The sequence below is a fragment of the Prinia subflava genome, chromosome 9 (genome assembly GCF_021018805.1).
Source record: "Prinia subflava isolate CZ2003 ecotype Zambia chromosome 9, Cam_Psub_1.2, whole genome shotgun sequence".
Classification (NCBI taxonomy): domain Eukaryota; kingdom Metazoa; phylum Chordata; class Aves; order Passeriformes; family Cisticolidae; genus Prinia; species Prinia subflava.
The window spans coordinates 19753292-19780404 of record NC_086255.1 but is presented as its reverse complement, the minus strand read 5'-3'; the positions used below and the strand labels follow the sequence as shown (position 1 = coordinate 19780404).

General features: G+C 40.1%; 1 protein-coding gene across 5 annotated transcripts in view; it reads left to right on the top strand.

The window, feature by feature from the left end:
* The window catches only part of SORBS1 (sorbin and SH3 domain containing 1), a 209469-nt gene that overhangs the window by 74492 nt on the left and 107864 nt on the right, over positions 1-27113 (top strand). For 3 of the 5 annotated variants that reach the window (XM_063405809.1, XM_063405808.1, XM_063405806.1), the window contains one exon: positions 16333-16391. The exons of 1 other annotated variant lie outside the window; for it this stretch is intronic. The gene's annotated coding sequence lies outside the window, so the exon portion shown is untranslated. Of the gene's footprint in view, positions 1-10885; positions 10948-16332; positions 16392-27113 lie in introns of all 5 variants that reach the window. One more of the 5 variants, XM_063405807.1, reaches the window with a different exon arrangement.

The following is a 27113-nucleotide window of genomic DNA, read 5'->3' as shown; positions in this document are numbered from 1 at the left end:
AAGAAAAGTTTCAGACCCATTCTCACACTAAAAATAAAAGTCTGAATATTTATTGTAAGCCTGCTTCTAGAAATTTTGCAGTTTATTCTAGTTTAAGTAACCTTTGAAATGGTTAGATGTGGAAGCTCCATGTGTGCTGGGTTTTTATTGTGACTGTTACAAGGCAAAGTGGTGATAGATTATTAAGCATGCTAAATGGTGAAGAAACAAATATAATGGAAAGTGTTGTGATGACTGATTCCTAGGCTTTAAGTCTTTAAGACAGTGTTTTTAGGGGCTACAATAGATTCCAGTTTTTACTACTGCCTAGAATCATGTGGAGGCAGGAGATGAACCAAGTATTAACAGCTTAGAAATAAATATGAGCAGAAATTAAGATTGTGTAGTATTTGATGCAAGTACAAGTGGATGAAGGGGAAACAAACCATTAGAAATATGGCAGTGTATCTTTAATGCCTATGCCCTCAGTAGAATGTGTCCTTCAAGATGATTTCTATTTGGTATGAACAAAAGGTGCTGTGGTGTAACTAGTCCAGCTCACTGTGTATCAGGCATCAGGTTGCTTTTTGGTAGGGATCTTGAGTTAGTCCAAAGTCCTCACAAATAAGATATTCGATGCTCAGACAAAGAAAGTATTTTGGTAAATGACATTGCAGCTTGAGAACAGAATAACTCCTGTGTGTGTCTGTTAGGTTAGGTGATACGTGCAGTGTTGCAATCTCTCCATTTGATAGCATGCTTTGAGTGTTCTAAATATTATGTTTATTTGTTTGACAGGCATTATGCTTTCCTATTAAGAGCTCAAATGATTCACTGGCCATAGCAATTCATCTATAATAATCTACCTTGAACATTTTTTTCATTAAACATGAACTAAAATGGTTTGTGAGGGAATCAGAATGAAAAGCCTTTTAGATTTAAAACACTTAAACCAAAATAGCTTTTCACACAAGATCCTTTGCCATGTCTTTCTCTTTTCAGCACTTTTTGTAGCACTATTCCCAGAGATGAACTTACTAACAAGAGACAGGGACTGTAAGATAAGAGTCTAAAACCTGATCAGATACCTCAGTGTGAACTGTGGGAAATGTGTGTATCATGGAAAAAAACAGCTTCTAAAAAGAACAGCACCACCAATAAAAAAAAGCCCTATTGTTGTAGAAGATCTGTGGATATTATACTTTATGTAGTGCCAAGAACAAGATCCAGAGTCAGGAAGTGGTATTTAACTTTATTTGTTATCTTAAAGTCCATGACATCTTCTCTGTAGAGACAAAGTCAAAGGAAAAGAGGCTAATTTTCTCAGTAGCTTACAGACTTCCTCAAGACCTTTTTTCCCCAGGTCATTTACCTTAACTGCTCTATGACTAGTAAAAGTAAAATGATAAACTGTCTTTTACTGCAGCCTGGGTGTCTACAAAGGGTGGTGAGGATGAAAGGATATTGTATCTCCTATTTCCATATAGCTGCTGCTTTGATGGATGTGGCACCTCATAGTTAGGAAGAAAGGAGACAATTATTTTATTACTGTATTTGTATTACAGTTGTGCTGGTAGGACACAGGACCACAGCCTCCATTTTTCAGACTAAACAAAAGTAAATTTAGTTCTTGCCCCAAAAAGCTTACATTTCAAACAAATGTTGTAGTGTAGGAACATTTTATCAGTGGGTAAATGAAAGTATCTTCTTAAATCTGCCTCATTGAAGGATCATGCAATGAAGTGTAAGCCTGAAGAAGTGGCAAGCAATTTTCACTGAGCGTAAAACAGCGCTGTGTAATTCTTCCTTATGACACTATTGAGTGGTTTCTTGTACTCTCAAACCGTAGCAATGACTTCTACTGAATGTCAATTTTTCAGACCTCTTCCAATTAATTTGTTTTCACTTTATTTGACATCTGCTTCCTGGATCTAAGTTTCTGTACGTGTTAACCATCCACAGCAGAGGTGTTCTTAAGATAATGTGTTGTATCGGTTCAGCAGTATGAGGGATGTATTGTGGGTGTGGAAAAAAAAAAAAAAAGAAGGAGAATGCTCAACCCCAAACCCCCTGAAACAACTTGATTTGGAAGTCTTTCCTCATCTTTTTATGGTGGTTCAATTTGCAGTATACATGAGCATACATGGTATAGTGTGAGCAGACCCATGGGACAGATAAAATTATGAGTTAAAATATGGTTGTTCTTCTAGAATCAATCTTGCACTGCATTTTTCAGTATCTCATTATGCATATATTTTAGTGGCTTCTGCAAGTTATTCACAAAGCTTCCTCCCAAGGAGGCTGAACTCTGCTCTTCACCTCAGTGTCTCCCAACTTAGCTTTGTGACAAGTATGGCCTCTGGCATTGCACCTTCCACCGTCTGGCTCTGTTTATTTGATGGTTTCTTCAGCTGTAATTGAATTGATCATGTTGTGAAATAGAATCACCTTCTTTACATTTGAAGGCTGGCTCCAGGTGCGCGTGTGGGTGTGATGATAAGGGTTTGGGAGGTGGTATGAACTATAACTAAATTAGAAGCTCTGTTCCTGTGTTTCTTCATCTATAAAAATAGGGAACTTGTTATATGCTTTGGTTCAGTCATAAAATGGAGCATGTGGGCAGAGTAGGAAAAGCTTTTATTTTCTTAGCTTCTGAACTAAAAAACTGTAAGCTTAACCTCTTTTTTATTGTTGTATTTCTTATTTAGCTTTAACATAGCATGCCATTTCCTGGCAAAACCAGGAAAAATGCATTGTAGTACTGTAGACCTAATCTACAGTGGTGTTTCCCTTTCCTAAGGTGCCCTAGTGCTCACAGTGATGATAGCTATTGGTATTTTAATTGGTGTCTAGTGTCCTCTCACTGTCACTGTGCCTGGAGATTGTGATAGTCCCATCGGGTGGCTGTGGGCCCTAGGGTTAATAGGAATGCAGGCATAGCTGGTCTGGGTCAAACCCCTCCGTGCTTTAGTTTGTTATAACTTCCGAAGGCCTCCAGGATGTGATGGAAAGGATGTAGCAGTTAAAGGTATCTTTCACTATCACGGACTAATTAGAGCTGTCCTAACTTCCTGAGGGAATATGTAATGGTACCCAGTAGTTACAGAAGATTGAAACCAGGCAGGAGTTATTAGGCTGTAGAGGAGAAAATGTACTACTTTCTGCTCCTCTGTTCTTTAGCTCCTTCTTCTATCTTAATAGACTGTAATCTGGATGAAAAACAAAGCATGGGGAAGAGAAAGAACACTCTTCATTTTCTTGAGCCTGTACACTTAGTTAGTAAAGGAGACTAATGGTGTTTTCTTTCTCACTATAGGAGTGTGACTACATGGCAACCCTCCTTTTTCAAATTTGGAGATTTTTTTCCTCCTTTTCTCCCTTAATTTTTGTTTTATTTCTCACTTGGATCGCTGAGTCTGGTGCTATTTTGCCTGTGTCTCTCAAATGAAAACAGGCTTTGTGCTCGTGAACTTCTAATTGGAAGTGATGACAAGTCCTTCACTGAGGCACCATTGCCCTTGTCCTCATGAAATAGTTTGTCCTTTCTGATATCATTGAACATGCAACTGTAATAAAGGCCAATTTCTGCCACTGGATATGTGTAGAGGTTGATGCCTATTATGTTTGTGCGGGAGCTCCTCACAGTGACATCTGTAGTTGTGCTGGACATGGTTTCCTCCATTTCATGGGAATAAAATGATGCTTGTGCGTTATTAAAAGGGCCTAGCAAGATTGCTGGGGAAAGACTGTGAAATACAGTATATAATAATATTTATGTTATTAATGCCCTGGGATTTGAATGAGAAATACTGCTATTTTGCAAGAATAGTTTTCAGTTTATGGCAGCCTCAGAGTAACGAGGAAACTGTAAATTGTGCTTTTATGTCCCTAAGCTGTTGTCTGTGATAGGAAAGGTTGGCAGTTTTGGCTGTCTTGAAATGATGATTAGCTGGGATCTAATTATGATATTAGCATAGAATCACGTTCAAGTGTAATGTCATCAGTGTGTCCTTCCAAGGATGACATGTGACTAGAAACTTAGTTTATTTGCCCCCCTTTTTTATTTGGGAGAAGATGAAGGATATTCAGAACAGTAGCCAGAGGAGAAACAAACTATGTGTGTTCCTCTGACTTCTCTATGTTCCCTTCTGTGGCCCTGTCCAGGTCAGATAGCAGGTCAGGTACCAGGCACTCTGAATGAACTAATGTCTTGAGCTTTCATTGTACTTCTCAGCCTGGACTATCAGATTTTTTGAGCTATCAGTGGCTACACTGCTGTCTGTAGCTGCATTAGCAAAGTAATCAATGAAGAGGACGTGTACCTACAAATCCCTCTCCTTCGACCTTCACAAATGTAATATCCAAGCATGTTGTGCTGATGGAGATGTAGCCCCTTCTGAAAATCCTAGCCCTTTGTGGGGGAATAATTTGTCATTTCCATAACAGGATTGAACTGATCATAGTACCCTTGACCTGGCTTAGTTTACACTATTGTAAAACAACTGAGTAAAGTTCAGTCTATCCATCTTCCAAATCCAACACCACCAAAAGTCTACATTTCTATGGTGCTCAAAGACTAGCAAAATAATCTTCATTCTGTAGTGTGTACCTGGTGCAGGACTCTCAGCCCTCTCCAGCAGCCTGAACATGGTGTGTCTTCCCCTGATAGCTGGATTCATGCATGGGGAAATGAACATGAGCTGTAATGGGCTCTGTGATAGTAGATAACAGTTTGCAGTTGTCTCCCAAGAGAGCCCTGTCCTTTGGCTTCCTTACAGAAAAGAGTATGGGAAGATGAGGGGAAGAGCTAGTTGTTGGTGACCTAGGTGGGTAATCAGGGCTCTCTAGAAACGGGTTATGTGGACTACAGGCTGATAGAGCCAGAGCAGACAGCTTAAGAGAGTTACTGCCAGGTAGGATGTAAGTTGTGGAGGTTTGTTTCAGTGGAGGATGGTATGAAATCCTAAGCAGACTTGTCTGGAGAGCCATTAGAGGTCTTAAGCTATGCCTTGTACAGAATGATTACTTTTCAAATGTTCTCTGTGGTCCAGCTCAGGATATTTTTCCTTCAGACCATATTTTCAGGGAGGTTGCATTCCATACAATGATAATAGACAGCCTCAGTCCTTTGGTCCCAAGAGATTTTCTGGGAGAGTTTCGCAAGTGAGTGATTTACTGTCTCCTGCCCTGTTCCTTCTCCAACAGAGCAGAAACTTAATGACCTCAAAGCTAATGCACTCCAGTGCCTCTGGATGGAGACAGCAACATTTTTGCTTTTGTAGTTTTGGAGCATTATTCTCCCTTTCATTTCTAACATTTTTTTGGGGGTGCTTCTAACACAAATCATTAGGATTATCTGCTGGAAACTATTCACTCCAGACACAGTGAAGGGATGAACTTTGCTCTCCATGCCATGGTACCCTCCCTCTGTGAATTTGGAGCAGTGTAAATAAATGGAGAGCAGGTCGTCTTCTGGCTTAATATGAACCTTTATCTGTCTCATCTTAATCAGACCACTGAAGTTCTTGAATTTATCCAATTGTCTCATAATCAGTGGCTACTGTTATGTGTCAAAAGATTTAGGAACAAGTTTCACATTTAATTTCATAGCTGAAACTTTCAAAAATTCTCTTACAAGGAAAAAAAATGACTTATTTCTTTACATTACTGTATTACTGTAGTTTTTTCTTCACAAATCTCTTGCTTATATGAATATAAAATTTCTCAGTTGAATATCTTAATGCTATGAATATAAGGACTGCATTATTCTGCCATATAATTCATAGGATTTGTTTGAGTGACAAATAATTGACTCTGTACTGAGGTGGACAAAAGAAGGTGTCAATTCTTGGCATTCATACATTCCCATTGCCTGGGGTAAAGAGTCAAATCTGCAAATGTAAAATCTAGATCGTGTGGGCTGTGCTCCTGTGGTACGTCTGTATTGAAAATTGCTTAACCTGAAACGATTTAAGGAATTACAGAAATTGTAACACTTAAGGTATTAATGATATTACGTCTAATTCTTAGTAAGCCTTAAAAATTAAGTTGATGCACCTGGTGGATAGGTGACCTGCCTGGTGGATGAGGGGAAGGCTGTGGATGTTGTCTACCTGGACTTCAGCAGAGCTTTTGACACCATCTCCTGGAAAAGCTGGCAGCCCACGGCTTGGACAGGTGCACCCTTTGCTGGGTGAAGAGCTGGCTGGATGGCCAGGCCCAGAGAGGGGTGGTGAACAGTGAATGGTGCAGCATCAGCTGCTGGCCAGTCACCAAGGGTGTTCCTCAGGGGTCAGTGTTGGGCAGTCCTGTTCAACATCTTCAGTGATGAGGTGCCTGAGGGGATTGAGTCTGCCGTTAGCAAATTTGACAGATGACACAAGTTTCAGGGAGAGTATTGATCTGCTGAAGGGTAGGAAGAGACTGCAGAGGGACCTGGACAGGCTGGATAGATGGACTTAATTCAATGACACAAGGTTTAACAAAACCAAGTGCCAGGTCTTGTACTTTGGCCACAGCAACCCCATGCAGCTCTACAGGCTGGGGACAGAGTGGCTGAACAGCAGCCAAGCAGAAAGGGACCTGGGGTTTTTGGTTGGCAGCCACCTCAGCATGAGCCAGCAGTGTGACCATGTGGCCAGGAGTGTCATCCTGACCTGTATCAGGAATAGTGTGGCCAGAAGGACTGGGAGTGAGTCTTCCCCTGCACTTGGCACTGGTGAGGCCCCACCTTGAGTGCTGTGTCCAGTTCTGGTCCTCTCAGTTTAGGAAGGATTTTGTGATACTGGAGTGAGTCCATAGAAGGGCAACAAGACCTGGTGAAGGGCCTGGAACACAAGTCCTGTGACAAGTGGCTGAGGGAGGTGGGGTTGTTTAGCCTGCAGAAAAGGGGGCTCAGGGGAGACCTCATCACTCTCTACAACTTCCTGAGAGGAGGCTGTAGCCAGGTGGTGGTTGGTCTCTTCTCCCATGTAACCAATAACAGGACAAGAGAATACAGCCTTAAGCTGTGCCAGGGCAGAATTAGGCTAGACGTTAGGAAGAATTTCTTCACAGAAAGATTGGGCATTGGAATAGGCTGCCCAGGTGCTAGAGTCGCCTTCCCTGGAGGTTTTTAAGAAGACTGGATGTGGCACTCAGTGCTATGGTCTAGTTTGCAAGGTGGTGTTAGGTCATAGGTTAGACTTGATGATCTCAAAGGCCTTTTCCAACCTAGCTGATTCTGTGATTTTGTGTAATTACACTGCTGTAATTTTAGAGGGAAGGTACTGGATGCACTATAATGAAGATTAGAAGCTTGTGTGGGATCTATAGCTGAGATGTATTTGAAAGTCAAAATTCTTGTGTTGGCAAGTTAAAACACAAAGAATAGAAATAAAACTATGTTAGTATTGTTATTATGGTGTTACACTGTAAACTGGTGTAAAGCCATTGACTGAAGAAGGTACTCTAACTGTACTTGTTGAGAATTCAGTCTTTTGAGCCTTTACGTACTGCAATTCTTGCTGTTAATATCATAATAAGTTATCTTAATTACTTTTAAAAACGTTCTCTTAGTTTTCCAGATGGTCTCCCAGACGGGAACTTCCCCACTGAATTTTGCCTTCCATAGGCTGATAAGAATCTGTTTATTAAAGGTTTTTAATCCTTTCTTTTTTATATTCATGTTCTGCTTTGGCCTTATTCATGACTGAATGCCTCTGATTATTTTAGCTGTCGTGTGTTTAGTATTTGATGCTTTGCATAGTAGAAGTGGAATAAACTGACTGTGCTATAAGACAGTGTGTACTTAAGACAATGACCACTTAGCTGTCTCATTTCCTTAGCAATATTTTAAAGATTAATCATAGAGAGCAGTATAAGCCAAGAAAAATACAATTGAAATAGACTTTTCTCCATGGTGTTTTGCTTGGACTCAATATTTTGATAACTTGGTGCAGAATGCACAACAATCAGAATGACTTGTTCATGTGACTGAAGTTTGGATGAGCAGCAATAGAGCAATTCCTAAATATGCAAGGCTAAATTTGTTGAGCCTGTTTCATGGCCTTTCACGAGACTGCAGTAAACAGATATTCAATACCAATGGCAGAATTGCACATGCTTCCCTTGGGATTGGAGGGGTGGCCACTCATTTGATACACCCCAGGCAGAGGCAAAGGTATAGACCTCCAAGCAGCTGAAGCAATGGTCTCTGTGTCAGGGAGATTACCAAGTTGCTGATCTCTTTCTGAAATAATATATTGGTATGTTTTGTTTTGGCTTGTTTTGGTTTTGTTTTTTGTTTGTTTGTTTGTTTTTCTGACAGGCAATCTATCAGTCTTAACTGAGTAGCTGTGAATGAATGAGTCATGGGATCAATTAAACTTGAAGATGAGCTTTTAGACTGTTGTTTGTAGTTTGTTTGGATACTTAGTAATACAGCAGGGAAGGACTGGGGGAATTTTGATCTTACCTAGTGTAGATTTGACTGGGTTTTGGGGAGAGAGCATGTCACGTGCATGCTGGCTGCTTATAATCTGAACACCATGCATTTAAACCCTGGATGGGGGAGATGCCTGGGAGGGAGGACTGTGAAGCTCAGGATTGCCTGTGTGCAAATTAGGACAAATCCTTAGCAAGGTTACCTAGTCACTCCACAGACCTTTGCCACACCAAATTTCTCAACAGTTATGCCTCAGCTGAGTAAATACACCCTTTGAACAAGGACCAGAATTGACAACTGAAATAATGTTTGCCATGCTTTTGGGCTCAAGCCCAAACCAAAGCCCTAAAACATGCATCTAAGATGTCACCAGCCAGTCCTGTTTCCTAAATGAACAGGATTTGTGTTCTGTGCTGTTGTAGCTCTTCAAGTATCCTCTGTATCTCCTCTGTTCATGTTCGTTTTTTGTTACCTTCTTGGGCTTTTTTTCTTATTGCTTGGTCTTTTATACATCACGATGAGGAGAATATTCAATTCTGCCACTCTGATGTGGTGTTATTTCCATCTTTAATTACACAGACTCTTTGCATAAGATTGTGCAATTATTTGTGTTGTGGTAGTCTTAGACTTGTGTAAAGTTCTGCATGGATTTTCACAAATGCAAAAGTGTGTATTGCCAATATGGTCTATTACCAATAGGTAATAGGCCAATAATTGCCAATAGGTCTATTACCTTAGACCTACTTTGGCCTATCTTGCTTTTCATGTAGAATTAATATGAAATTCTTATATATGGTACAGTTCCATTGGTTTTGAAAGCACATTATAGTGCGTCTGAGAGTCAGAGAAGGCATAAGGCCTGTCTGCTTCACTAAGTTATTCAATATTGCAGCTGGAGATGGGGAGGCCATATGCATTGTGCTGTCCCTGCATGACACAAAAGATTTCATTTAGCTGGGGCTGCCTCAAGCTGTCACAGGTGTTCTTCTTTCATTTACAATAGCTCCATTAAAATATAAATGACCGCATTTATTACATCAGCTCTTTTTCCTTCTTTGGAATACCCCAGCTTAAGTTACATTACACATAACAAATGTTCTTGCTCCCTTGAGAATTAGTTTAATTACTGATGTAGGTGGGTAAAAGATCTATTGCGTCTGAGATGTTAATTTTATCATGCTTTAATTAAGAGGTCAAGTGTGAAAGGCTGCAGAATACCTCCCACTTAAAGATGCTGAATAGGATGGTGGGGGTAGAAGGCACTGATATGATGAAGCTTTTACTGTCTGTAGGAGTATCAGCTTTCCCTGTGCATCTCATTACAATGAGGTGGGTATCTGGAAATACAGGCCAATTTCTGTTTGCTCATTGTGTTTTCTACCATTAAAGGCATTTTCCGTCCAGAGCCTTTGAAGCTCCAAAACAGCTTGTCTCCTCTTTTAAAGACGACAGTCACTCCTCCATCACTCACCACCAGTTTCCATAGGAAATGTCAGAACTGTGTTCTCTTGTCCAGTGTGTTTGAAGAGTGGGACTGAAAGTATCCTATGCCCCTGTGCTCTGGCACAAGAGAGGATGTGGGGCAGGTGTTCACCAGAGGATCTCAGGTGCTGCCATCTCTGAACACGCAGTTGTTTTGTGCTTGTATCTCACTGTGAGCATGGACAGATTCCTTTTGGCATTTGGTTTGGAAATCTTCTTTCTAGCTAACTCCAAAAACAAGGAAATGGACTTGGATAGCATTCAGGGAAAAAGTGGGCAGGCAGAAGGGAGTGTCTCATAGCAAGATTAGAAGGAACTAGGCAGTAGGAATTCTTTCCAGTAGGGCATCTGGGACATTTTCCACTGAGCTTGTTATGTTTGCCCCAGCAGTTGGAGCAGAATGGCATAGATAAGAGCAGGTGTTCACTGGCTAGTGTTTGAAGATTTTCTTGAGACTGACTTACTGCAGTTTCAGAAATACTAAGTGACCAAGGGAAGCAATACTCTTTCTCACTGAGCAGCTTTAAATATGACAGTTAATAATTTTTATTAACTCCTTTTTCATTGCTTGCTGTCTATGTTAATTGCTGATTCATTGAGATGTTCTGTGGTGTGTGATATGGAAAGTATCTTTTCAGAAAATTTCTTCTTGGATTTTTTGCTGCTGTTTTTGCTTTTCTTTGGTGGTCACTTTTCTTGCTTTTAAAGGATAATAACAGTTCAGCTATGCCATTGACTTCTCTGCATCCCTGGAGAAAGATTGGTGTAATACTGGAAAAACACAGAGTTAAACATTAACGTCCACTACTGAATGTTCCTACTGAAAAAAATCAGGAATGTTTCCAAGCAGTGAAAGCAGACTTTCCTTTCCTGTAGTCAAGTTTTACTGCTTAACTTTTAAAACTACAGCTGGTTTGGTGATTGTGGATAGTTAAAAACTAGAAAGTGGGAATCCTCTGTTTCTTGAGTGCTCTCACCCAGGCTGCTTCTTGCTTCCAGGTGATAGGGGAAGAATCTAATGCGGTGAATTAATGCTGAAATGTATAATAAGCTTTTTCAAGGTAAGAGACTAATTTTTTTTCTTCCCTCTGTACTTTGTCTTGCAAATAGAGGTTCCATTCTTGCTCTTTTGGTCAGAAATGTCATTTTAATAAATGTTGTGATTTGAGATTGATGATACAGTAACTCCATAAGGCAGAAAGCATACTCAGAATTGGCATTCCTCTTAGGTTAAGAATACACATAAAAGCCCCAGTTTGTGCTGAGGTCCTAATCAGCTAAGGCCATAAATGCAGCATTTCCTCCTGCTGACTTGAAACGTCACCAACCAGTCTCTGCTGAGATAAAAAATGTGCACAAAGGAAATAGTGCTAAGGCAGAAGAGGATTCTTTCACTTTTAAGAGTTTCATGTATTCAGAACACGTGCTTATTCTGTCTTGCTGGTCGTGTCAGGTGTCAAGACTTCTACCTCAGGACACTGGGAATCCCTGCTCAAAGTGTTCTCAAGGGTTACAGCTCTAATCTTTTTAGAGGGCTCAGGTACCAGCTGTGGTAAAGCAGCAGGAGTAAAGCCCAGAAAGGGCTAGATTGGTCAATGTAGTATTTGTAGGGTGGTATTGCTGGAGCTTCTTTCTGTATATGTAAAAACTATGCTTCATGATATGAACTTAATCCTTCAGAAATAAAATCACGCTTTTTGTTTAAGTCTGATTCACTTCCATTTACGCAATAGCATCCCAAAGCAAGAGTGATCTTGGCATTTCCATGAGGCACATGCTTCTGCCCACAAACAGCCAGTAAGATAAGTCAATAAAAATAAGCCATTCAAGGCATGAATTGCTTAGAGATGGAAGAGACCTATTAGGCTATCTAGCCCTCCTGTGTGCCAATGAGGAATTGCTTCAACTGGATTTGCTTTAAAGGACAGATGAATAGCTGAGTAAAACACAGATCCCATTTTCTGTATGATATGGCTTTTATGCTTCTGGTTTTACATGTACATCTAGCTTTGAACCTCGTAAGCAGCAATATTCCAGAGAATTTTTTCCAGGCTCTTTTATTTAAAGTGTAATAGTGGTCTGAGCAGAAACTGTTCAGATTGCACAGATGTGCAGTTTTGCTTTGTGGAGTGATTTTTACCTCATCAAAGGAGAACAAGAAGAAAGGCAAAAATCTGTGAGTATGGCTATGAGAGCGTGTGTGCATGTGTGTATTTGACAGAGCAAGAGGTCTGTCTATGTTAGATCAATTGTAGAATAAATTCTGCTGCTCTGCCTGGCCTTAGGAGGGTATTTTACAAAGGCAGCCCGTTGGGAAGAGAACAAAGGCCTCGCTGCGTTGTGGCTGTGCGTGACACACTGGTAACGCTGAAGCCAGCTCCCATTTCCTATTAAAGTAGTGTCTCGCATGTTCATGAAGCACAGGCAGTGATGCAGCGTGATTCAGCTCATTGGGGGCTGATGCATCTCATTCTGACACAGAGAGAGAAGATCTCTCTCTGTGGCCAAAAAGGCAGAAAAACATGTTGGTGCTGCTGCTCTAAGGAGCTTCATCTGGTGATTGGACAGGGAATTGCAGGCACATTTGTTTCATTGTTTTAATTTTTTGCATTATTCTCCTTTTGTTTTTTATTGTTTTCTTACCAGTATTCAAATAGAAAAAGAGCTCTGTGGTAAATTATGTCCATGCCCCACTTCTTTCCAGACCTGACATGTTTATATATACAAAGAATTATGGAGGAATTAAAGAGAGGACCAAAGAAGCTCAGGAATTCTTTCATAAAGCTTGCCACATTTTTAATAAATGGGCATATAGCAGAGGGGGTGAAAGCTGTTGCTTAATACCATAATAGGCAGTGCAATGCTTTTGCCTCTCTCTGTCATCCTTAACAGACGAATTTATTTTTGGTAATGAGACATTTATCTCTTTTGCATCTATTAAAAGTCAGTTCTAGTGTCAAAAATCAGTTGGAAATAACATGAAGAAGTTTAATGGTGAAATGTGTTTCTTTTGGATGCTTGTCACAGCTCCATCAAATCCTGGGGATCCTTTTTCACTTCATTTTGGTGTATTTTTGCCCTGCTGCAACATGCATTTCCAGATGATTTAACTGTTTTTCTGACGGCATCATATAGTAGTGTGACTATTTAGACTGCGTAAAGAAGCTTAAAGAAATTACTTGCTGGGCAAAAATTAACGTACCATAATTTGAAATAATTGTTTTCCAACACTTTTCTGCGTGTGGATCCTTTAGGAGTTTTTGTTAGTGGCAGATCCCTCCCTATCTGACTTAAATCTGTTGAAAGCAGATTTGCTTTTCTTCATGGTCATCCTTGAAGCAGTCCACAGAAAAACACATATAAATAGAGCCTGCTTGGACTCCTCTGCTGCCATAGAGAAGGACTCCACATAGAAGTAATTGTGGTAAAATAACACTATTAGTTAGAAAATACAGACTCTGCATGTATTTCTGGTCCTGACACAATTCAGTCAAGCAAGTATTTTCACAATTGTGGACTGAGTACTTAATGTCATACTTCTGCAGGTTCTTAAGGAGACCACTTGGCTTAATTTGTCTGTAGAGAAGCTTGTGTGGGTGCTAGATGAGTGCAGTGGGGTTTTTGTAGGCATTTTTTTGAATCCTGTGGGATTTATTAGATGCCTTTCAATGGCATCTTTTCAAACTGTTGTATAGCATTCTGCAGGTGGAAATAATTTTCCTAGCAAGATCTAAAATACTTGACAGCTGGTGCAAAAAAACCTCCCTCCTTTTAGGTTTGTAGGTATGATTCCTTTAAAGAAGCTGTCAGATGCCTTTATGCACCTCCATCTTGTTACCTATAAAAGAGGGGGAATGGCCAGGATATCAGAAAGGCTTGCTGATGTGAAGTGATCCTGACACTTATTCCAGGAAGTTTATTTTCAGAAAGTGTTGAATATTCCTCTCTGAGAGCCCTTTAAAGTATTTCTGATTCATACCAGACACTCCTTTCAGTCTTAATTGGCACCCATCTCATTAAGGTGACGTAACACTAAATACATTGATGCAAGGAATGTTTTGACTTTTTAGCTGATAAAAGTGCTAATTATAAAAACCACAACCTGTCTAGTAACAGAACTACAGATAACAAACATTGAAAGGTTACTATTCCAGAGGAGTTACGTCAGCTAGCTCCATGGATGAAACATCTTTTCCATGGAAGAAATTGCATCCTACATGGAAGGGATTCTCTTCTGTACTGTACAAATCCTACAATTGTCTTTACCTACCCATTTCCTTTCACTCTTCCGTTCTTGCACAGAAGTTATTCTCCTCATTTGGCTCCTGCTGTACTATAAACAATGCCACCCTTTCTTCTCCCTATCGTCCTACACCCACTTTTGAACAACTGTGGTTGTTAGGATTACAGTCCTCATAAGGCTAGAGGGGGAGGAGAAAGTGTCCCTTCAGCTTCCTTTAGGAATCTTCTCTTGTTCTTTGCATTACATAAGTAATTTTTCCCAAAGGCATGTTCAAGACCCTTCAACAGCAACATTACTGCTGTGCTCCTTGATGCTCTTCCTAGCTTTTTGTTTAAAAAGGCATTGAAAGTTAGTGATTAAGTCAGGGAAAATTATTTATTCTCATTGTATACTGTGAGTAAAACCTTCAGTACCTTGCACAGGGACTGCTTTGTGATGAAAAAGTACAAGTGCTCCAAAATGGCAGAGGCAGAACACTGCTGTGCTCCATCTCCTTCCTCCCTTCTCCCCAGCCCTCAAGTTTTACAGATGTGGATGCTGACTCTGATGTGTCACACTGCAGAACCAGGCACGTGTGTCTGTCACAGGCAGTGTGTGGAGAATGACAGCTACACATTATTTCAAGTGATACAGCAGTCATCCTTTGATGTGCCAAACTACTTTTTGCAGGCGAGAATTGGCCCTGTGTTAGACTCTTGTGGATAGAAGGATGGATATACATGCTCTTTGTTTTCTAATAAATGTGTGATTCTGTAAAGTGGGGGAGAGGGGGGCTGTTTGGTTTTGTTGGCTTCTTTTAAATGTGGATCATGTTTGGCAGCATGTTTGAGCTATGGAGTTCAGCTCCATAAAGTTTTAGTTACTATTCCAGGGCTCTCACTGTGTCTTATCCAGCTTTGTCAGATGCATTCTCTCAGCCAGATCTTCTGCCTGGTTTATGCTTGAATAGTTAGCAGGTATCGTCTGTGCTTAACAGAAGTATCTTCTGGGAGGTTGAACAGTGCACAAGGGAGAAGTGAAAAGCTCACAGTGAACAGTAGTTAGGAAGTGCAGCAAAGGATGTTTTGATAGTTATGAATGAGATTTCTTCATGAGATGCAGGGAAGGTTGCCCAGAATATCTCCTCCTACCTCCAGCAACTTCCAGTACTGTATCATCTTTAGCGATGATATTTAGGATATGTATTTTTGCTGCTTCAACCTGGATATCGCAACATTTCACATTTCTAAGTAATTTAGAAAATTTGCTTGAGCCCCATTTTGCATACTCCTTAATTTGAAAGTTAATACTTTGGATACTGTACTCTCATCTTGCTGAAGAGGTTTGGAAGTTGCATGGTTGTCACCTAACCAAACAGAATATTGCACGTGCCACGGGGGTGGTGGAGTCACCATCCCTGGATATGTTTAAAAAAAGACTGGATATGGCACTCGGTGCCATGGTTTAGCTGAAGTGTTAGGGCATGGGTTGGATTCAGCGGTCTTGAAGGTCTCTTCCAACCTAGTGATTCTGTGATTCTGTGTGAGTTGAATTAAACACAACATAGTAAAGTAATATTAGAACATTCATGCTCAAGCTTGACATCAATCAAGCTGTCATTTTTTTTGGCAAGCTAGGAGAATTTAGCTATTTGCAGACTTCTATAGTATTTTTAGAAAGTTTAGAACACTCTTGAAAAAATTGAAATATAATGAGTAGAAGTTACTCTGCATAAGTTGCATGCAAAGTGTTTTCATATTTGTGTGTTTTAACCTATTATGGAATCTAGTACCTTCTTGACACCAAGTGAGTCTGTGGAGGATGTATTAGATCAAAACATATTCCTGTCTCCAAATGCTAATGGCAGCACATTCAGTTCTCTGGATTTCAGCAGCTAAAGTAGGTGTTGCAGAATTTTGGCACTGCTTCTCTTTACAGAATGATAAACACAAGTGATGTTGCCTTGGGTTTCATATAGACATGGAGGATCTTGTCTTATAAAAGCTGATTCATAGATAAATGGTGACTCTTAGCTTTAAAAGATAACAAGGCTAGTTGAGCTGATGGGCTACAAATAATTGTCAAATTTTCTCACTTACCCCAGGGTGGTAGTTTCTTTTATTTTAAACTGAGAGAACATTTTATTGTTTATTTTTTTTTCTAACAGCTGCATTAGATTACTATATTCTATAACACTTACTGTTGTTTTTTTTTTCCTTTCCAGGAGGAGTCCAGAACATACCTGTAGAGCGGCAGCTTCTCTTTCTCCGAGCTCTGCCAAAGGTATGTAAATGTATGCTACGCACTGTTCTCCTCTGTGTTCATCTAAATTGCTCTATGGACATTTCCAGAAAAGTGACATTCGAATCTATTGGCAGGAGATGACTACTTCCTTGATTTTTGAATGCAGTATTTCAAATACAATTCAAAGGTCTTCTCCAGAGAGTTGCATTGAATCAGAACTAAGCTTGAGAATTCAGATTAATGCACACAACAGTGCTTGTACACTGTTCCAAGTGGTGGTCAAGTTTAGGTGCCTGATAATAGCTGATAGATGTTTCAGGTATTTGAAGAACAAGAACATAACTATTTAATAGCAGGTGGACACCAATTTCAAAGTGTCTGCTAATTAATTCCCCATATAATAATACTCGAGTTCCTGGACAAAAAAACGTGGCATAAGGGAGGCACTGCCTCCTTCCTTGCCAAGTCCGGGAATCTTCCTCATGCTCTGTAAGAATGTCTGGATTTCTAGCTGGGCACTGAATCAACACTGTATTGTCCCTCCTCAGAGGCTTGCTACCTGAAAGAGTTTTACCAAGAGAACTGCCTGACACAGAGAAAATGGTTTCAGCAAATGTGTAAAATTTTGATCTAAAAATAGGATAATGTGGTAAATAAGAACCCGATGTTCAAAGGTTCAAAGCTGTCTTTGCTGTCTAGTCGGTTGTATAACTTGGAAGAATTGAAATAGCTTTTGTGGTGATAATTATTAACATATGATTGCAGAGTTAAGAGTAAAGAATAGTGGTTTTCTATAAATATCACTGTAAAAGCCCATAATGCAGCATGATATTTCCTTTTTTTCTTAGCAAATGTAAAGAACCATATAGCCTAATGACTAATTTATATATATATATTTACATGTATATATATAAAAATGCAAAATTCCCAAGTACAATTCTAATTTCTAATGAACTGTACATGTCTGCTTGTATTGTGTGCCTAGTAACAGAAAGCAATGTATGATGAGGAGCAGTGGAACTCTTTCTTGAGTTTAGTGGTATTTTTGTGGTTTTTTCTTTCTTTTGAACAGAGGGTGGGAAGTGGTTCCTTTGAACTATTGTACCACATAAGCTGTGACTGCAATTTTTACTTTTCTCTGTTCCTTCTGAGTATACACCACCCTCTTGTAGCTGAAGCTGGTGGTGGCTGGTGGTTCTCAATGAGCCATAGGCAGGGAAGGTGCTGGTTCTTTCTTTCAGTGGTACAGGACATGTTAACATTTTTGAGCTCTGCATTTGCAATGCCAGATATTCTCTGACCCTGTGTGAACTCACCAATGCTTTTTTGCCTACATAAACCCCTCTTTTCAATGTGGAAGAAAGAATTGAGAATGAGTTGGAATTAATTTCCACAAAGTCTTCCTAGTAATTCTCAGTCACCCATGGGTTTTCCTGGAAGACTGGTATACAATAGGCCTTTGTCTCCAAATGGATTTATTTATTATTTTTCAATCTAAATGCCTAGCTTGACCCCAATTTTAAAGGGCTTCCTAGTCCTCAAGGCTTACCAGTTCATCCTTGAAACAAACCTTTTGAAGACGTGACTCTTCTGTGAATACACGAGGTATCGTAATTTGGTTCATACCAGAATGAATGCAAATTAGTCAAACCATATCTGAGTCCAAACTGGTTGTGTTTTAAAGGAACCAGAGACAAAGCAAAACATCTATGAAAGCAGTTTTATGGTTTCTAGAGAAATACATTGTTGTGAATTAGGTCTGGATTCCTTGAACTAATTCATGGGTGGAGGGCACTTTCAGCAACAGATTCAGAGTTCCTACAAGCTGTGAGCGCTGAATTGATCATGTAAGATTAATTGCTCCATTTTCTATTCTTTGGGTTATTTATTTGGCTACTTGAAACTGTGTTCTTTAGAGGCAATAGAAAACAACAAACAGATCTCCATCTTCTCTTAGTTTCAAATTAGTTTGCCTTAAGCACAAAGGCATTGTACCACTCAGCCAGCTCATAATGCAACAGTTGATAACATTTGAAAATAATATTCCTCAATGAAGGCTTCACCAAAAGATTTCAATTCTCCTGTGAAAATCCTTTCACATGTGAGCTCTGATATTTGATGAACTGGAAAGTTCATTAAAATTACTACATCTTTAGGAGAAATGTTCCTGACACCAGTTGCAGCAGTAGAGAGCTGCGGACAAGTTTCGGTGCAAGTGCTGAACATTTGCAACTGGGTGGAAATTTCTTTAAAGAGTTCAGCTTTCAGTCATATAGGGGCAGATTTTCTAAAGTGTTTCTGTTCTGATCTTTCTGAAAGTCTCTGTCCCTAACTCATTTGCAACAAGCAGCCTTTCTCCTCCCTGCCCCTTCCTTTGGATCTCTAACAATCATCACTTGATGAATCATGCACACCTTTCCTCCCAAGCAGATCGTAATTTACACCAAATCTGAACTCTGAAAATTGTGTTGCTTACAAGTAAGTAGATGTTGACTGGTACTGAAATGTTGTCATGCATAATCTTGAACATGAGAGAAAAGATAGTTATTAACTCCTCTGTTCTACTGCCGTGCTGATGTAGCTGTGGCCCTGCAATGTATTTTTGTCCTGGTTGGTCCAGTCTCCTTTTAAAGACTGAAGTGGTGGCATATGTTTTATGCCACAGAAGAAACTGTTCAAAGTCCGACAGATTTCACTGCTATGGGATTTTTTCCTAATAGAGTTGTCTTTTGCTTGGACTTGCTGCTACCAGATTTAGCTATTTTTCTTTCCTAATTCACACTGCCAGTTGGGAAAACATTCTCAGTTCATCTCTTTGTCAAATTCCCTTTCAGGGCTAAGATGTCAAGAGTACTATTATTGAAACTGTATTAAAATTAACAGGAAAGAGAACTTCATCCTAGGATGCAGTGTTGGAAGTGGATGGCTGGATGGGCACCACCCAGCACTTCTCATTTCAGAGCCCCTACAAACATGCCACAAGAGTGATCCTTTAAATCCTTGAATCTCATGGCAACAGGGCACAAATTGTTAAGATTATGGGATAAGACTTGTCATCACCAGTCTCACCATTAGGTACATCCTGATGTAGAAACCCCAGAGTTTTCCTTTCACATGAATTGTGGAAATCTGTGATGTCATTTGTTTGTTTCCATGAGTTTTAGCATGAGACTCGATGACGCGTAGGCCTGACACTCCTGCTGTCCTTATTGGCCCCGAGGCCAAGACATCATTCATTCTCTGTTTGCTTGAGAAGTTGCTGCTTGCGTGGTGTACTTGTGCTGATGAATCACTCAGCTCCTATTTGGTGCTTGAAATAAAAACTATGCATCTGATCTGCCACCGGCGTTTCTGTTTTACAATTAATTCCATATAGGACGTGATACAGTCAAGCCCACAGGAAAATCATGGCAAGGCTAGTGTGAAAAGAAGACAAGACCATTCTATACTCTTCAGCCAACACTAAGGAGAAAGCAAAGATATGAAAGATTTGTTTAAAATGTTGTGACCTTGCGGGTCTGGAGATAGATAACATAGAAGAGATAAGGTACAGTGGCTGTAGCTGAGTGCAGCCTTACATCCATAGTGCTAAACTTTCAAACTCTATCCTGTTTCAAACATGGGAAGAGTAGGTAAGGCCATTTCCAGTACTACAATGGTTTGTTAGACTACTTTAGCTGCTGGATCCTTTAGCTTTGAAACTGCAGTGTCACCAAAACCTGCATTTTGTTTTATTCCAGAAGCTTCTGACAGTCAGCAAGGATTGTATCCAAACAGTCCACTGAGTATTAGCACACGGCTTGTTCCAGCAAATGCATTAGTACCTATTAAACATTTACACAGCAGCATAAAGTTAGACAGATTCACAAACATAAATAAGACCTGTTCTTTGCACTGTAGAGTCACCAGTCTCAATCCTGCCTGGATAATAGCATAGAGAACAGCTGCTTATAGGAGGAAGGATGAAAAATGTTTGAAGGAAAAGTGATTTCTGAAAAGGTGGTGACTGGAGAAGGGGATTTGCAGGTCTAGGAACTAACAAATCAGAAGGTGTAAAAAGAGAGAAAATGGGAAATGAAGCAAGATAACAAGTTTAGGAGGTAGTAAAGAATAGAAAAGAAGTTGTTAACTGTGAGATAAGCTTGAATATGAAATGGCTAGGAATGGATAGGAGAATTTTCTCTTGTCATTTTTTAACATTTAGGCAATGTGTTCAGTATTCAGATCTGATAAAAAGTGTCTTGCAGTATCGAGGATTGGACAGAATGGAGTAAAGTCTTTGTATTTAAAAGCAGTATATAAATTTCTTTGGTCTGTCCTGATCAAAATGCAACTGTTCTTTACTACCTTTTGGTCTTTGGGGCTCAGCTTCTTTTCTCTAGGTTAATACTGAATTCTTGGGACTTTTCACAGATTTTTTTTTTGTTTTGTTTTGTTTTGTTTTGTTTTGTTTTGTTTTTGTTTTTGTTTTAACAGCAGTATCAAGGAATTGAAAACCAAAGAGTGGTACAGATATTTTATCTGTTGCTTGCAATGTGTCCTGTATGGGAGCTAAAAGAAACAGCTTCCAGCCAAATATTATAACATGAGCAGGCACTGAGCAGAGCTGTCTAGGGCACTAGACAGGCCCCCCAAAAAATCAAACAAACCCAAAAAGACCCCAAGTAACCACAAGACCCCAACAAGTAACAAACACCCTCAAAACCCCTGATGTCCTTTCTGCTCTTTAAAACCAAAACTGTCCAAGTGGAAGGGTACACGAAGCAGTGAGATAGTTGGTGCTGAGAAAGAATTGCCATCGCTTGCCACTTTCCTCCTTGCTGTCTGTTGGCCCTATGGGGAGCAGCAGGACTCACCAGCAATTTTGACACAGCCAGGTTCATCATTAAAATGCATGCAATCTTGACCATCTTGCTGGGAAGCTTTTCACCTATTAAAACGAATGAGTCCGAGTTCTTAATAGTTCATAAAAAAAATTCATGTCAGTGCTACAAAATTAGGCAGGTTTCTGCTGATTGTGGTTGGTGGTGCCTTGAAGTTTCATCTGAGATCTGGGCATAGTGAAAGACTCCGAGTATACAACCTTAAAAATATGTAGCATTAATCTAAACTTTTACCTGTTTATGAAATATCAGAAAGTGAAGTGACCCAGCTCAAGTTTGGAGACAGACTCTGGGTAATGCAGAAAATGAAATGCAGGACTTTGTCTAGGGCTTCAGTGCCTATGCACCCATTTTGTTCCTGCAATAAGTCTGCATTTGGCATTTGGAAAGCAAAATTTTTTCTTCACCCAGTACTCCATTAATATTCTCAGACTATTACACTTCTTTTTGCTCTCCTTCACCCCCACAGTAATTTTTAATATACAGATATCAGAGGAGTACTAAACATTTGGCTGAACGCAACAGCTTTTATTGGAGCCCTTGTGATATGTGGGAAATCACATGCTGGAGAGCTACTTTCACAGAGACAGCAAATTCAGGAGTAACGCTGTCAGAAAGGGGTTGCCTGTGAAGCACGGGGGCTGGTCACACTCTGCCCTGTCCCCTCTCATCAGCTCAAGGCCATTTGTGAGGGACAAACGCCTGGGCTGCAGGGCATGCAGGAACAGCACAGGCACCAGCTCCTCCCTGCTCTGACTGAGACCAGAGCCAGGACTTAAACGAATGAAAACCCTATTGACAAGTATTCTGTGGACTGTCTGTGGTTTGACAAAATCTGCATGACTTTAGTTTCTAGTTTCAGGTTTGTAGGTGCTTGGGATCTTCTGCTAATCTCTCTCTGGCAGCTTTGTCACTGTGCTGGGATGCTCACTCACTCCTTGTGGCAGGGCTGGCCTGCCGGCCTAGGGAATGTGGTTACTGCTCCTCTGGTACGCTGGTGACCGTGCTGAGGACCTGGCCTAAAGGGAGTAGGCCTGCTCAGGGAAACATAACATTGCACAGGAGGGGATGGAAACGCTGCACCCATCCCTTTCCTGCAAAACCATCTCTACATGTGAGTGACTGGAGGTTGTAGTCACTTACAGTGGGTGTTTACAGCACTGGTCCAGCTGGAGTTTATTGGTTTAGGTCTGATCTACAGTTAACATAAGCTTGTGAAACTGGCTTGAATTGGGCTGATATTGAAACCAATTTTTGAGAGATGAAACAGAGTGATGGTAATTTGTATAAATGTCTACTGCCACTGCGGCCACTGGTGCCAAGGAATGACAGATGGAGAATGGGAAATGTCACAGTGAAGGGGGATGGGACCTGGGAAGAACCTATCAACTTAAGATTTGTACCTGTAAATAAGCCTTCAGTGGCAGCTAATAAAAAGAAAGATGATTAGAAGGAAAAGTGGCAAGTAATACAGATATTATCGTGTTTAACAAAATATTTCCAAGAAATAAAATTTAATCCAGAAAGAAAGCCAGAAAAATACTAAAGCCAAAGCTGGTCATCTGAAGGTGAAATGGAAACTAAAAGCAGTGCCAAGGTTAAGGATTATTTTTGTCTCCTGCCCATGTATTATCATGGAGGGAAAAGTGGAGACTTGTTTTTTGCCTGCCCCAAAGAACCAAGCTGGACAAGTTGATTAAGGGATATTTTAGGATTGGATCTGGGGGTGGGGAAGAAAATAGAGAGTGAAACATGTGGAAAACATCTGGTCCTAGGAGGCATTTTAGACTTAGCTTGGGCAGGAGGGAAGGAGGAGCAGCTGCGCAGCGTGCAGGGACCACCAGGGCTGCAGTAATAAACAGGAGAGAAAAGGAGGCAAAGCTAGGATAAGGCTTCAGCCAAATCAAAGAAATAGGCAGAGGGAAGACCCAGACTGCAACTTTGTGACCAAGAGACCTCTCGGGTCTAGAATGGAGGTGGAAATTTGGAGTGTCTCTGGGTAATGCACTGCCTTTGAGTTAGACTCATCCCAGGGAAAGGAACAGGGTGCTTTCTTTGGATTTGTGCTAAAAGCAGGGTAGGTGGTAAACATACAGAACCTTTTATCAGAAATGGTGTGTCCTTCAGGGAGGGGGAGATAACACCCTGTAATTGGGAGGAAAATGATCTGCTAATATGTGGCATCTCCCATGTCCTTATTTTTCTGGAAACTAATTTTTTCCCCCACATACATTGCTGAAATTACACTGTCCTTGTTTCTCTTGTTGTCTGACTTCGTATCCTTTACAAGGTGCTCATGGGAGACTGGTCCAAAGCTCAGTGAAAGCAGTAACATGATCCATTTTACTGATGGCAGACTGTGGATCAGAAATAATTTCATTCATTATGCCTCACGGTTGTACTGTTTATACTCCACAGGTCAGTTTCTATATCCCATGATGTATCATTAAAGACAGGCTAAAATAAATTTCATCCTATCTGGCCCATTACCTCTATTACTCTTTAATTACTCTTTACTCTATTACTCTTGAATTTATTGGTAGTTCTTCCTATATTTAGAGGACCCATAGAACTGATCTAATCCCTGTTTTCCTTTTTTTGGATGAAGGTATCTGAAAGTGCTTGTACAACAACTGTTCTCAAACAATTCCATTACAGCTCATTCCGTGGTTGTGCTACACCACCATTATCATAATGAGACACAAGAAACTGCAATTGTGGGATTGCTTCCTTGCAAGTTGAAAAGAGCTGTCCACGGATGGACAGAGTTATTATACTGGATTTTGGTTGGGACTAATGTCTTTTTCCAGCGTAGGTGGGCTGGAGAAAGAAAAAGATCTAAACTTTCCATGAACCACATTAAAAGAAAGTTTTCCTTCCCTGGTGAGAAAAGCCACTCCCAAAGCAGAGTGCTTTCAGGGTGGGTGGGGAAGGGAGCAGGAACGGAGAAGGAAAGCTGTTCACAATCCAGTGAACAGATTGAGACTGTTGAGGTTCTGTTCAGCATCTGAGATGCTTTATCACATTGCCTCAGCCAGCCAGTTTTCCAAGTTAGGTCAATCTCAGTTGGGTTCCATAAAGCATGTGCATTTTTAAAAAATGATTTTGAGAAATGGGAACCTTTTTTGCTCAGGGAAGGTATTAAAATATCCCATGCAACTTCAGATGAAGCCTTGCATGAACCTTATCTTCAATGGTGATGTAAAATGCTCTGCAAGGACAACTTGCTGCTCTCTGTTGAGAAAGTGCTTGTTTCTTTAAAAGATAGCACTGCTGAAGAACCTGTCAGTACATGTTAGGCTGAAAGTGGGAATTGAGAGCTTGAACACCTTGATTATGTCATAGAAACATTGGTCTAAAGACAAAGTTAATAATCTTATGTATCTTAAGTTAATAATTACAGGTATTAATAAAATCAGTGTGAATTTTCCAGAGATAATAGCATCACTAATAATATACTGCATGCCATTCCAGAACCAAAAGTCTAAGGTTGTTGTTTTGGTGCATTTGGCCATCTAGTTCATTTTTAGTGCAACTCCCCTTTCCCTCTTCAGTAATGAATTTGAATAATTGTGAATGTTTCCAGAAGGAAACAATTGGTGATGTAAACTGTATAACAAAATGTGGCAAAAGAAGATCTTCTGTTTCAATGTCACAAATAACTGCATTATATTTCCAGATTGAGACAGAAAGTTTTCACTATTCAGCTTTGAAATTCCTTCCTTTCCTTGAAAAATTGTTTTCCTTTCTTCTGCTTCCTCTTCCTTGATCTAGATAGCTGTCTTCCCCTTTCCATCTCTTTGCTCCACTCAGTGGAAAAGAGGGTAAAGAGAAAACAGAATTGGGAGAAATTCACTGGTATCCCAAACCTGATTTATTACTTTAAGATAATATGTATTTTTTTTTAAATGAGACAAGATGAAAACTCTGAGGAGCTGCACAGAAAATCTTGTTGGATTGCAGTTGCTGCAAAAATTTATTATTCTGTTTCAGCTCATAACACAGGTGTAACACTCATGAACGGGGCCTGCTGAAGGTTATCCATTTGCACCTTCAAACATGACAGCAACTTCCCTGATCTGTAAAAACACTTGTGTTTGAAGGCTTTGTGCTAGGGTACTTGTTCAGAGGAAAACAGCATTTACTGAATGACCATTTTTCTCTGTAACACCTTGGGGACTTCCTATCCAGCTATTGAATTGTCAGAAGTCTGCTTATTTTAGGGGATTTCAATAAAGTTGCTTTATGAAGAGGAATGCCTGTGCAAACAGAAGGATCCCAGAATATGTCCCATTGGTATTGATCTCTACTGAACAGAATGTATGATTGTCCTTTGGCTGTTGTTTTGATAACCAGCATTCCACTGAGTTGCACCTCCTGCACTTAACTCCATCAGTTATTTCCCTAATTTCTTCTTATATTAGTGTAGTTGCAGCTAAAGGAAGATAATAAGATTTGCTCTAAGCCCCTCTGGATTCCTCTTGATTTACCATGCAACTTTTAATTAAAAGAGGGAAAGAAGGGGTGAGGAAGAGAGATCTCATCAGTTTTAGTCAAGTTGTGAAATAGAAAGGTAAGACTGCATCTAGGAAATTATAATTGTCCCAAAGTTACTTTTAATTCTGTTGGTGCTCTAGCAGTAGGTACACGAGAGTGAAAAAGAGAAAAGATGGACCTTTCAGGAACAGGAGACTGAGACTCAAAGCTCCCTGCCACCAATGGATCAAAGATCAGGACCTGAAGATTATTGATTAAGCTCCGTGCAGGAGGAAAGAGAACATCTGTTCTTATTCTATCATCCTCTACCCTGCCAGGGAGGGGTTGGCACTTACCCTTCAGGTTAGGTGAAGTGAGAGAGGAGATAGGAGTAAGAAGCAAACCCTTCTTTACCTTTGTGTCTTCACCATTTTTCAGCCTGTTAGCACTGGAACACTCAGGTTTTTTCCAAAAGGCTATTTCAGCATAGTGTGAAGCCTTACACAGGAAATGTGCATTTTCCCAGGTAGACCAAAAAGTCTGTGATTTGTTTCTGGTGGTCACACATCTTGTACAAGCGAAAGGTCTTGACCAGCCCAGGTTTTAGAAAACATCTTCCTCTTTGTGAAACTCTTCTGCAGCGTAAAGGATGTATCTGTCAATGATGGCATCAGAACTTTTTTTTAACATGAAGACAAATCCCGACCAAGAGAACAGGATCTGTAAGTGGATCACTTAGACAAGAGGTAACTGAAAATGGGTAGTGTCTGTATTTTACAATGTGGACACAAAGCAGTAAATATTTATCTGTCCTTTCCTTCCCTTTGAAATAAACACAGAAGAGTCTGCTGTCAGTCAGATAATCTGTTTCTATACTAACCCCTCTCTTTAAGGGAGACATCTATTTCCTATTACAACCATATAGAGGCCCTGAACTGAAATATTTTGCATGCCTTTGCAGGCCTCCAGGAAACATTAAACACACTGAGACAGACAAAAAGCTATGTAGCCTCTGTTTAAAATTAGGAGCAGAGAAGGGAAACAGCATTTTTGTCTGCTTTTCTCAGACCTGATATGAAGAGAATCTCAAGTCAATTTACTTATTTTGCATAAAAGTGTCTTGTTTCTCAGTATTAATTTGGACAAAATGTTGACCAGCAAGGCCAGTGGACAGTTACCCTTTTACCACACAGTGGCCATTCTGAGAGTTTTTTAAAAATATGTCTCTTGTTTTTTTTAAAAAAAATAAACAACAAAACTACAACCTTGATTGCACAATCTATTTGCTAGCTGCTGCTCTAAGAACAGCCAAACACCAAAAAATGCTATTTGATAATACATAAAAAGCACATATGTATTTAAAATAGGTTTGCTGCAGTAAGATTCCACTATCAGCATGCAT